Source organism: Carcharhinus amblyrhynchos, chromosome 4 (assembly GCF_965287045.1).
Source record: "Carcharhinus amblyrhynchos chromosome 4, sCarAmb.v2.hapA, whole genome shotgun sequence".
Classification (NCBI taxonomy): domain Eukaryota; kingdom Metazoa; phylum Chordata; class Chondrichthyes; order Carcharhiniformes; family Carcharhinidae; genus Carcharhinus; species Carcharhinus amblyrhynchos.
The window spans coordinates 30,798,366-30,808,077 of record NC_137327.1 but is presented as its reverse complement, the minus strand read 5'-3'; the positions used below and the strand labels follow the sequence as shown (position 1 = coordinate 30,808,077).

Here is a 9,712-nt window from a genome sequence, read left to right as displayed (position 1 = left end):
GAAACATGGGTCACCATTGACAGCTGAAGTTCACAATCCTGACCTGCTCTTGTGATGATGTAATACCAATTTTGAGCCTTCTCCCAATATTTTCCACTCCCACCCCATCATGACACCCATCGCGAACAAAAGCACAAAATCCCAGCCTAAGATTTTATCCACTACAGTTATGGGAACTTCAATTTTATATTTAAGTAGACTCCATTAGTAGCTTGGTAGTTTCCTGGGAATTCCTCTTGCCTTCAGAGAACAGGAAGACAACATGCATCTGTCCCAGTCTGGTCCAACTATCACACCTCTGCCACAGTTAATTGAACATATTTGAGGAGAACTACTTTCAAGACCTCCGTTGGGTGATGCATGTCTCTGGGGGTTCATCCACTTGGCTGTCATTGCATCAATGGAGGATCCCAAGGAAACCCCACATAAACTCTGTGCCATTTCTCCAAGGTTTCTGCAGTTCTTCTATCAAAATCATGGTGGGTTGGTGGGAGGCTGACCAAGAAATCTGACATCAGTTTCAGGGCTTTGTTTAGTCCTGAGTTCTCATCGGCTAAACATGCTTGGACAAGGATAGCTCTTTCTACTGCCATGAAGGTCACCACCACTTTCAACTTCTATGCAACTGGCTCCAATTGCACTGCCTCAGAGACTAGTCACAAGATCAACCAAACTTCAGTCACTGCTGCTTATGTCAGGTTAGCCGAATGACCAACTTTTAATTTTGGAGTGAAAGAAACAGTAACAAGGAGGAGTTGTCTACCTTTTTTGGAGTGTGTGATTCCCAAAAGTACAAACCTCATTAATGGTTCCTATGGGTTTCTTTGGCCAATATAGGCTTTGCAAATGGGAAGGATTCCATTCAATGAACTTATTGTTTATATATGGCTATCTATGCCACGTTATCTAATTAGTTTCAATATGCACCAGAAATGCATGCATCCTACAGCAGTTGACAATGCCATCATTATTTTGTGGAGTACCTGGACTAACAGATAGCTCCTGTAGGCAAATTCACTTGAGTCACGTGTTCATGATACCATGAAATCCACAATCAGTAGCTGAAAGAAAGTATGAGGTACATACCTTTGCAAGGATACAGTGGAGTAAATCTTCCTCTTCTTCTGCAATATCTTATTGCACAGCCCTGCAAGTTCATTCATAAGAAACCTCACTACGCAGCAAGTGGTTAGAAAGGTGTTAGGTAGGTTCTGAAGAGAATAATGATAGAGTGCTTAAGCTTTTCTATAATAAATGTATGCACAGAAGAAGGGGGATGGTTGTTTGACCTACATTCCAATTTCACCTCCCCCCCAACTGCAAAGTTTCAAAATAACTGGTATCACATTGCAAATATTCTGAGATTGTGAGGTCAGTTACTTTACACATAATTAATAATTGCAGCTGGTGCTGGGAGTGAAAATAAAACTTTTGCTCCCTAGTGCAAACATAGCTTTGGTATTGTTTGCATTGGAAATAGCATTCATGCTGTTGCAAGAGAATTTTTTTTCCCTACAACTTTTACAAAAATTATTGTAATCCTTGAACACAATATTAACTTAGTGATTATTGCTTGCCAACTAATTAGTTACCTAATATTCCTTAAATAACTTGGTATAATCCTAACTTTCTAATAATCCTTTCTGAAAATTAAATGTTGCTTAAAAAGACTTCACGTGTTGCAGATATATTGTTGAGTTATGAATTTACACTGAAGGATCACAGACATGCCATGTGACATGACCATTCTGTGCCTTCTAATAGGTAAGGGAAGAAAATAGTTTCCAGTTGGACTGTTGCAGCGATCTCCAACATCATTTCATTTGATGACAATACTTCCAGTAGCACAGTGAAATAGTGCCATTTGAATTCCATGGATGGGATATATACGAATAGCTGATTTTTAAAATATTTTAAAATCTTTGACAGGGCAAAAATTGATACATAGGCTTTTTTTGGCAATGCACTTCCATCTCCACAAGAGAGATTGGAGGATTATTTGTATGGCTAGAAGAAAAATCTCCTCTACATATCTAAACACTTCATGTTGATATTCATTATCGATTATTTTACAAATAGTGTTAATTTCTTTAGAATGGAAAATTTTGGGCGTTTCCACATAAGATAAAGATTTCCTAAAAATGAAGCATAGGACAGTTTGTTTTCTTTGTCCCAAGGACTTGTGGATTTCTTGGCAGACCTGAAGGCGTTTGTATTACTCGCATGCAGACGGCTAACATGGTGTAGAAACATTTGGAAGTTTGTAAGCTAGGAGTCTTCATGCTTTTGCATGCTACTTATTAAATAATGCTAAAAGAAACTAGCTGTTCTCCATTGCAGGAGAAATTGTTAATAATAACTATCACTATTGTACTCTGATAAACAGGCTGAGACATATTTGTGGCAATCCCTAGTCTCTTCCCAATTGTTGATAATCAGTACGCTTTTCAGAGGACGCTGTTTTTTATTCTTTCCAAGGGAAGTGGGTTTTCATTCCTAATTGACCTTGAACTAAATGGTTTGCAAGGCAATTTCAGAGGGCAGATGAAAGTCAGACATATTGCTGTCGGTCTGTAGGCCAGACCAGGTAAACACAGCAGATTTTCTTTCCTCAAGGACATTAGTGAACAAGGATTTTACAGCAATGTTTACTAGGTCATTAGAGACTTTTAATTAGAGATTTTTATTGAATTCTAATGCCACCATCTACAATGGTGGGGTTTGAACTAGGCTCCACAGAGCATAATTCACGTGATTGTTCTGTTCTGGCAAATCAATGTTGCAGGCCAATATGAAAAAGACGTCTTCACTCCTGAAGGATAGTTTAGGTGAATTCAACTATTGAGGTTATTCCAGGATCCTCTCGAGGGGATGGATTTTCAGCAGATACCAAGGTTTGTTGCTTGTAGTCTCTTTACCAGGGTGTCAGTTTAAGTATTGGTGGATCTGAGAAGTAACAGGCTTTGAGACTTGTGATGTTACAGCCTCTGGTTCCTCAGGAAAAGCAACTCTTTCTGCTGCTGTTGTGTCTTACTTGCTGTAGTCTGCATTTACAAATTACAAAGGGACACACATGGCTGCCTTACCATGTGACTGTTCACAGCTGCAGTTCCTTTTCCAAATATGGTTAGCCACATCCTGACATGGATTTTTTTAAAGTTATTTAACAGGATGTGGGCATTGCTGACAAGAGATGCTGCCCATTCTTAATCACCCAAGAACTGAATAGCTTGCTAGGCTTTTTCAGAGGTCAGTTAAGAGTCAACTACATTGTTGTGAGTCTGGTAGACCAGGTAAGGAGAAGGGCAAATATCCTTTTCTAGAGGGAAGCAAATTGAACCAGAGGGTTTTTGTTATAACAACAATTGATGATAGTTTCAAGGTGGTTATTAGTAAGATGAGTTTTCAATTCCAAGTTTAGTTAATTGAATTTGCATTCCACCAACTACCATGCTAGGATCTGAAACAATGTCCCCAGAACAGCAGCCTCTGAATTATAGTCCAGCGACATTGCCAGTATGTTACCATCTCTTCCTTTGAAGGCATTCTTGAGGGTGTTAAGACAATGGACATGTATGGGGTGTCAGGGAAGGGTAGTACCTTTGGTGGGGGAACATGTTGCGTCCTTTCAGGGCGGTTTGTCCACTCTTTGTCCCCACGTGGCACTCCGTTCTCACCTGTGGCTCCCCGTAGTTATTTGCATGCGATAGCAGCCACACCCCGGGCAACGGTTTTGACAAGCCGGCTAAACCAGCCAGGCCTCGACCCTCAGTGAGATAGGGAGTTGTCTATCCCAGCATATGAAGACAGAGTCCAGCGGATTGAGCGGATGAGAACAATGGAAGGTCCAACGGTCAAGAAGGTGGTTTCTGCAAGCTTGCGGAATGCGAAGAGCAGGACAAGACACAGAAGACGTCCTGGTCACCCACTGCGCCTAGTCCCACCTCCAGCCATTTTGACTCTTGTCTTGCCACTGGATCTAGATGGGAATTGGGAAGAGAGAGTGAGGCTGATGCTGCTAACTCTCCCTCACTTTAATCCAAATCAAGTGCTAGCCTTGACACCATTATCATCATCATCAGTGTCCTGTTCAACCTTAGAAGTCCTGTGATGATGGACGAGCGACAAAGTAGCAGGTTCAGATACACTGGGAGCTGTAGTCACGGACCTGCACACTGGCAGCTCAGGTCTAATGGTTGTTTTCTGCTGACGGAAGCAGCAGTGAAACTCAGCGCCTACCTGAGCGACTGAGCAATCCTCTTCAGGAACGCACTGCTCACCTCCATAAAATGAGGAAGGGGCTAGAAAAGGTGCCCTAAACATTGCCTGCTTCACTACACCCTGGCCAGTTTACTGCGGCTGGTGGAGGTCGAGCAAACAAAATCAAAACACAAGGTGACACCGCTTACCATTGGCACTTGGAACGTGCGCACGCTTTTGGACAACCCTACAGCATACAGACCAGATAGAAGAACAGCCTTAGTTGCCAGAGAGCTTGCAAGATACAACATTGACATTGCAGCCCTGAGTGAAACTCGTCTTGCCTTGTTGACTGAAACTGAAGGTGGATACACTTTTACCTGGAGTGGTCACGGCAGCGATGAGCGTCATGATGCTTGAGTTGGATTCACCATTGGAAGTCACCTTGTCCAGAAACTTGCTAGTCTACCCAAGGGTATGAACGACCGGCTTATGACATTACAACTTCCGCTCCAGGACAGAAGTCAAGCCACCCTGATCAGCGCCAATGCCCCCACAATGAATAACCCAGATGAGATGAAAGACAACTTATATGAAGAACTAGATGCCTTACTATCAGCAGTGAGCAGTACTGACAAGCTGATCTTGCTTGGCAATTTCAATGCAAGAGTAGGGTATGACTCTGCAATCTGGCAGGGAGTCATTGGGAGGCATGGAGTGGGCAAGTGTAACAGTAATGGCCTGCTCTTACTGAAGACCTGTGCAGCATACGACCTCCTCATCTCCAACACAACCTTCCATCTGCCTATCCGTAACAAGAACTCTTGGATGCACCCTCGCTCTAAGCATTGGCATCTTATCAACTATGTCATTGTCAGGAAACAAAACAGGTAGGATATCAGAGTGACCAAGGTCATGTGTGGTGCTGACTGCTGGACAGATCACAGGCTCCGCATTAGACCCGAGAGGCGACTACAAGGAAGCAAGGTTATGGAAAGAGCCAATGTGGCCAAGCCAAAGAACCCCAGCATAGCTTCAGCACTGGCTGAAGACTTGCTGACCTACACCTCGCAGGCAGAGCTGAGGATGACTGGGAATGTTCAGGGATGTTGTCCATACATCTGCACTGAAGATGCTCGAGCCCTCTACCCACAAGCTTGGTTCGATGAGAATGATGAGGAGATACAGACTCTACTTGTTGAAAAGCACTGTCTTCATTGGGCCTGTCAGAATGACCCATTATCAGCTGCCAAGAAAAACGCTGTTACCAGTGCTCACAGGACAGTCCAGAATAAACTATGTAAAATGCAGGACGCCTGGCTGAGCACCAAGGCAGATGAAATACAGGGATACGCTGACAGAAACGACCTGAAATGATTCTATGAAGCCCTTAACACTCTCTTTGGATCTCAATCTCTCAAGGGTTCCCCTCCTGAGTACAGATGGTACAACTCTCATTACAGGGAGGGCTCAGGTCCTACAGAGATGGGCTGAACACCTTGAAGCCATCCTCAACTGACCGTCATTTATTAACGATGAGGCAATACCCAGGATTCCCCAGGTTGATATCAGCAGTGCCATGGGTGACTCACCAGTAGTAGCTGAAGTCACGAAAGCCAGTAGCAAAGCCCCAGGGGCAGATGCCATACCCACAGAGATCTACAAAGCTGCTGTACTTATTGAGAAGCTCACCGAGTTGTTCCAGTCCTTCTGGAAGCAAGGATCCATTCCTCAGGAACTTAAAGATGGTTCCGTCGTTCACCTCTACAAGAGGAAGGGCAATCGGCAAGTACGCGACAACCACTGGGGAATCTCACTGCTCTCCATTACAGGAAAAACCCTCGCAAGAGTCCTGCTAAATCGCCTGGTCACTCATCTGGAGCTGTGCCTGCTTCCACAAAAGTTGCGGGACTATTGACATGATTTTTGCTTCGCGCCAACTTCAGGAGAAGTGTCAGGAGCAGAATCGCAAGTTCTACACAACCTTTGTTGACCTCGCAACAGCCTTCGACACTGTAAGCCGACAAGGCCTGTGGAGGATCATGTCAAAGTTCAGCTGCCCCCCCAAATTCATTCAGATGGTACGCCAGTTCCATGATGGCATGATGGCCAGACTACTGGATGGCGGAGAATCCTCTGAGACATTCCCAGTCACCACTGGCATCAAACAGGGCTGTGTGCTCGCACCCACACTGTTCAGCATGATGTTTACTGCCATGCTGAATGATGCCTTCCAGGACAGTGTTGCTGGAATCAGCCTCAAATACAGAGTGGATGGGAAACTCTTCAACCTGAGGAGACTTCAAGGTATTACCAAAGTGAAGGACACTGTTCTGAGAGATTTCCTCTTTGCCGATGACTGTGCCGTGTATGTTGGCTCAGAGCCAAAGATCCAAGTCAGTGTGGACAAATTTTCCATGGCTTGTGACAACTTTGGACTCACCATCAACATTAAATAGACCGAAGTCATGCACCAGCCTGCTCCTCATGCACCGTACACAGAACCCATAATCACAATCAAAGGGCAGAAACCACAGGCAGTGGACCAGTTCACTTATCTTGGCAGCACCCTCTCCAAAACAGTGACTATTGATACAGAAGTTAACTGCAGAATAGCAAAGGCAAGTTCTGCTTTCAGTAGACTGTGCTCCACTGTGCAGGAACATTGAGGAATCAGCCCAGCAACAAAACTGAAGGTCTACAGCGCCGTGGTACTCACTATCCTCCTGTATGCCTGTGAAATGTGGACTGTGTATCGAAGGCTTGCAAGACAGCTCAATCATTTCCACATGACTTGTCTTCACAGAATATTACACATCAGATGGCAAGACAAAGTACCAGACACTGAAGTTCTCTTTTGAGCAAGTCTACCATCAGTCCCCACACTGCTGATGAGAGCGCAGACCCGGTGGGCAGGTCATGTCATCTGTATGTCAGACGAGCACATACACAAGCAGCTCCTTTTTGGGGAACTCTCTGCTGGAAGACGCTCGCATGGAAGGCAGAAGAAACATTTCAAAGACACACTCAAGGCCTCCCTGAAGTCGCTTGACATAGACACGACCATCTGGGAAATGCTACCTGATACTGTCTCATCCACAAAGGCTGTCAAGCTTATGAAGCAAGGTGTATTGCTGAAGCACAACTTAACTATGAGCTGCGCAAGTCCAGAGCCACTAGTGCAACAACTACAGTGTCTACACAAGTCTGTCCAATATGTGCCAGGACAGTCCATGCTCGAATTGGCCTGATCAGTCATCTTCGGACACACCGCAACCAGCCTCAAAATGACTAATGGTGTCGAGGTCCTCATCAATGAAGATGGATGAACAACAAGATGATCACCTTTTTGTTTCAATTAAGGCCCATTGAATTTGGGAATGTCTTTTGATGGTCTCACACTGTGGTTGATGTCTTTTCATCTGGAATGCATCCTCATCTCTCCCTTAGACAGTGAGTCAGTTTTTATTTTATTCATTCATGGGAAATGGGCATCGCTGACTGACTCGCATTTGTTGCCAACCCTAGTTGCCCGAGGGCAGTTGAGAGTGAACAGCATTGCTGTGGCTTTAGAGTCACATGTAGACCAGACCAGGTAAGGATGGCAGATTTCCTTCCCTAAAGGGCATGAGTAAACCAGATAGGTTTCTCTGACATACGACAATAGTTTCAAGGTAATCAGTAGATTCTTAATTCCAGATTTTTTTTATTGAATTCAAATTCCGCCATTGTGGGATTCGAACCTAGATCCTAGAGCATTAGCCGAGTTTCTGGATTAATAGTCTAGCAATAATACCACTAGGCCATTGCCTAGTCACACACCAGGTCAGCTGATCTTCTTTGCAGCAGCACATCGTTCATTTCAAAAAGAAAAGGTTCATTTCAGAGGCCACATTGGATGAAATATGTATCTTAAAAGTTAGGAATATGACATGCCATGACTGAGCATGACAGTACCTTAAAGAATTTGTATATGAATCTGTTTTCTGATTGTGTGTTGGTGCTGAATTTTCAATCTGCCTGAATATAGCAAGACCTCCAAGTTCCTAACTTTAGCTGCACAGCTGTGGGACATAGGGAAGTAGAAATCATGCCTTTGAGGCAAGGGAAAAGCTCAAAGGAAGAGTCATCTTTGTATTACAGGAAATCATGTTATATAAGTAAATAACATTAATGTTATCTTTCCTCTTCATCAAAATAAATATTTTATGAAGATTCAAAGAAAGAAAGGATTATCATTTTCAGATACCCTGGATGCATCTTTTTCAAAGTAATGAATGACCTCGCTTTGATAGAACAGTAAAAATGTACTCAAAGTCAGTTTATATACTGCTTAATTTTGTATTTATTAAGTTAAAGGGGGTATGCACTGAAAGATGAAGATACCCATGCTTTTTGCTCTCATTGTTACAATGAACCTCTCTGAGCTGGTATAACATTAACTATGTGCAAACTAGATCTTTTCTGAACACTGTCTTGAGTAACACGCTTTAACCCAACTTCATGCCACAGTATGTGATAATTCCATTTCCCTTATGAACCATCCTTGAAATTCCAGGTACCAAGGCTGCTAAGTATTTTCATATTTTGATGCAAAGCCATTATTAAGGAGACAGTGGTTTAGTTGTAATATAATTGGCCTGGTAATCCTGAGGCCCAGGCTAACACTGTGAGGAAATGGGTTTGACTCCCACCATGGCAGCTGATGGAATGTACATTCAGTTAATTTTTAAAAACCTATAATTGAAAACTAGTCTCAGTAATGATGATCATATCAACCAATGTTGACTTTGTCGTAAAAAATCATCTGATTCACTAATATTCTTTTGGGAGGAAATTGGCACCCTTACCTGGTCTGATCTATTTATGACTCAAAAACAGCTTCTTCCCTGCTGCCAACAGAATTTTGAATGGATTTACCTCACATTAAGTTGATATGTCTTTATCCTTAGCTATGACTGTAACACAACATTCTGCACTCTCTCCTTTGCTTCTCTATAAATGGAATGCTTTATCTGTATAGTGCGTAAGAAACAATACACTGTAAACCAATACATGTGACAATAATAAATCAAATCAAAAAAGATCTGCAGTATTGTGGTTGATCCTTAACTGTCTTCTGAAATGGCCTAGCAAGCAACTCAGTTCAAGGGTAATGAGGGAGGGGCAACAAATACCAGCCTTACCAGTGACACCCACATCCCATGAAATATTTTTAAAACTTCCAAAGGAACCGTTTATACAGGTAAGAAGCAATGATCAACAAATGTTTAAAAGTCAGTATCAACGGGTGCTACAAAAGAATTATGAGAAATATTTCAAGGGATAATAAAGGAGAATGCGGTTGCATTAAAGATAGAATAAGGTGAGATTATTCATGACCAATAATGTAAAGGCAGGCTCATTAAAGGAATAGTTCATATCCATTTTTGTAGTGAAGGATGAAAATAAAATACCATCAATATAATGAACACAAAAAGCAAATTTAATAGATTGGATTGAATATAGGGAA

General features: G+C 42.7%; 1 pseudogene; it reads left to right on the top strand.

The window, feature by feature from the left end:
• The first annotated feature begins 2,871 nt into the window (after positions 1-2,871).
• Positions 2,872-9,712, top strand: part of LOC145342109 (uncharacterized) — a 62,701-nt pseudogene continuing 55,860 nt past the window's right edge.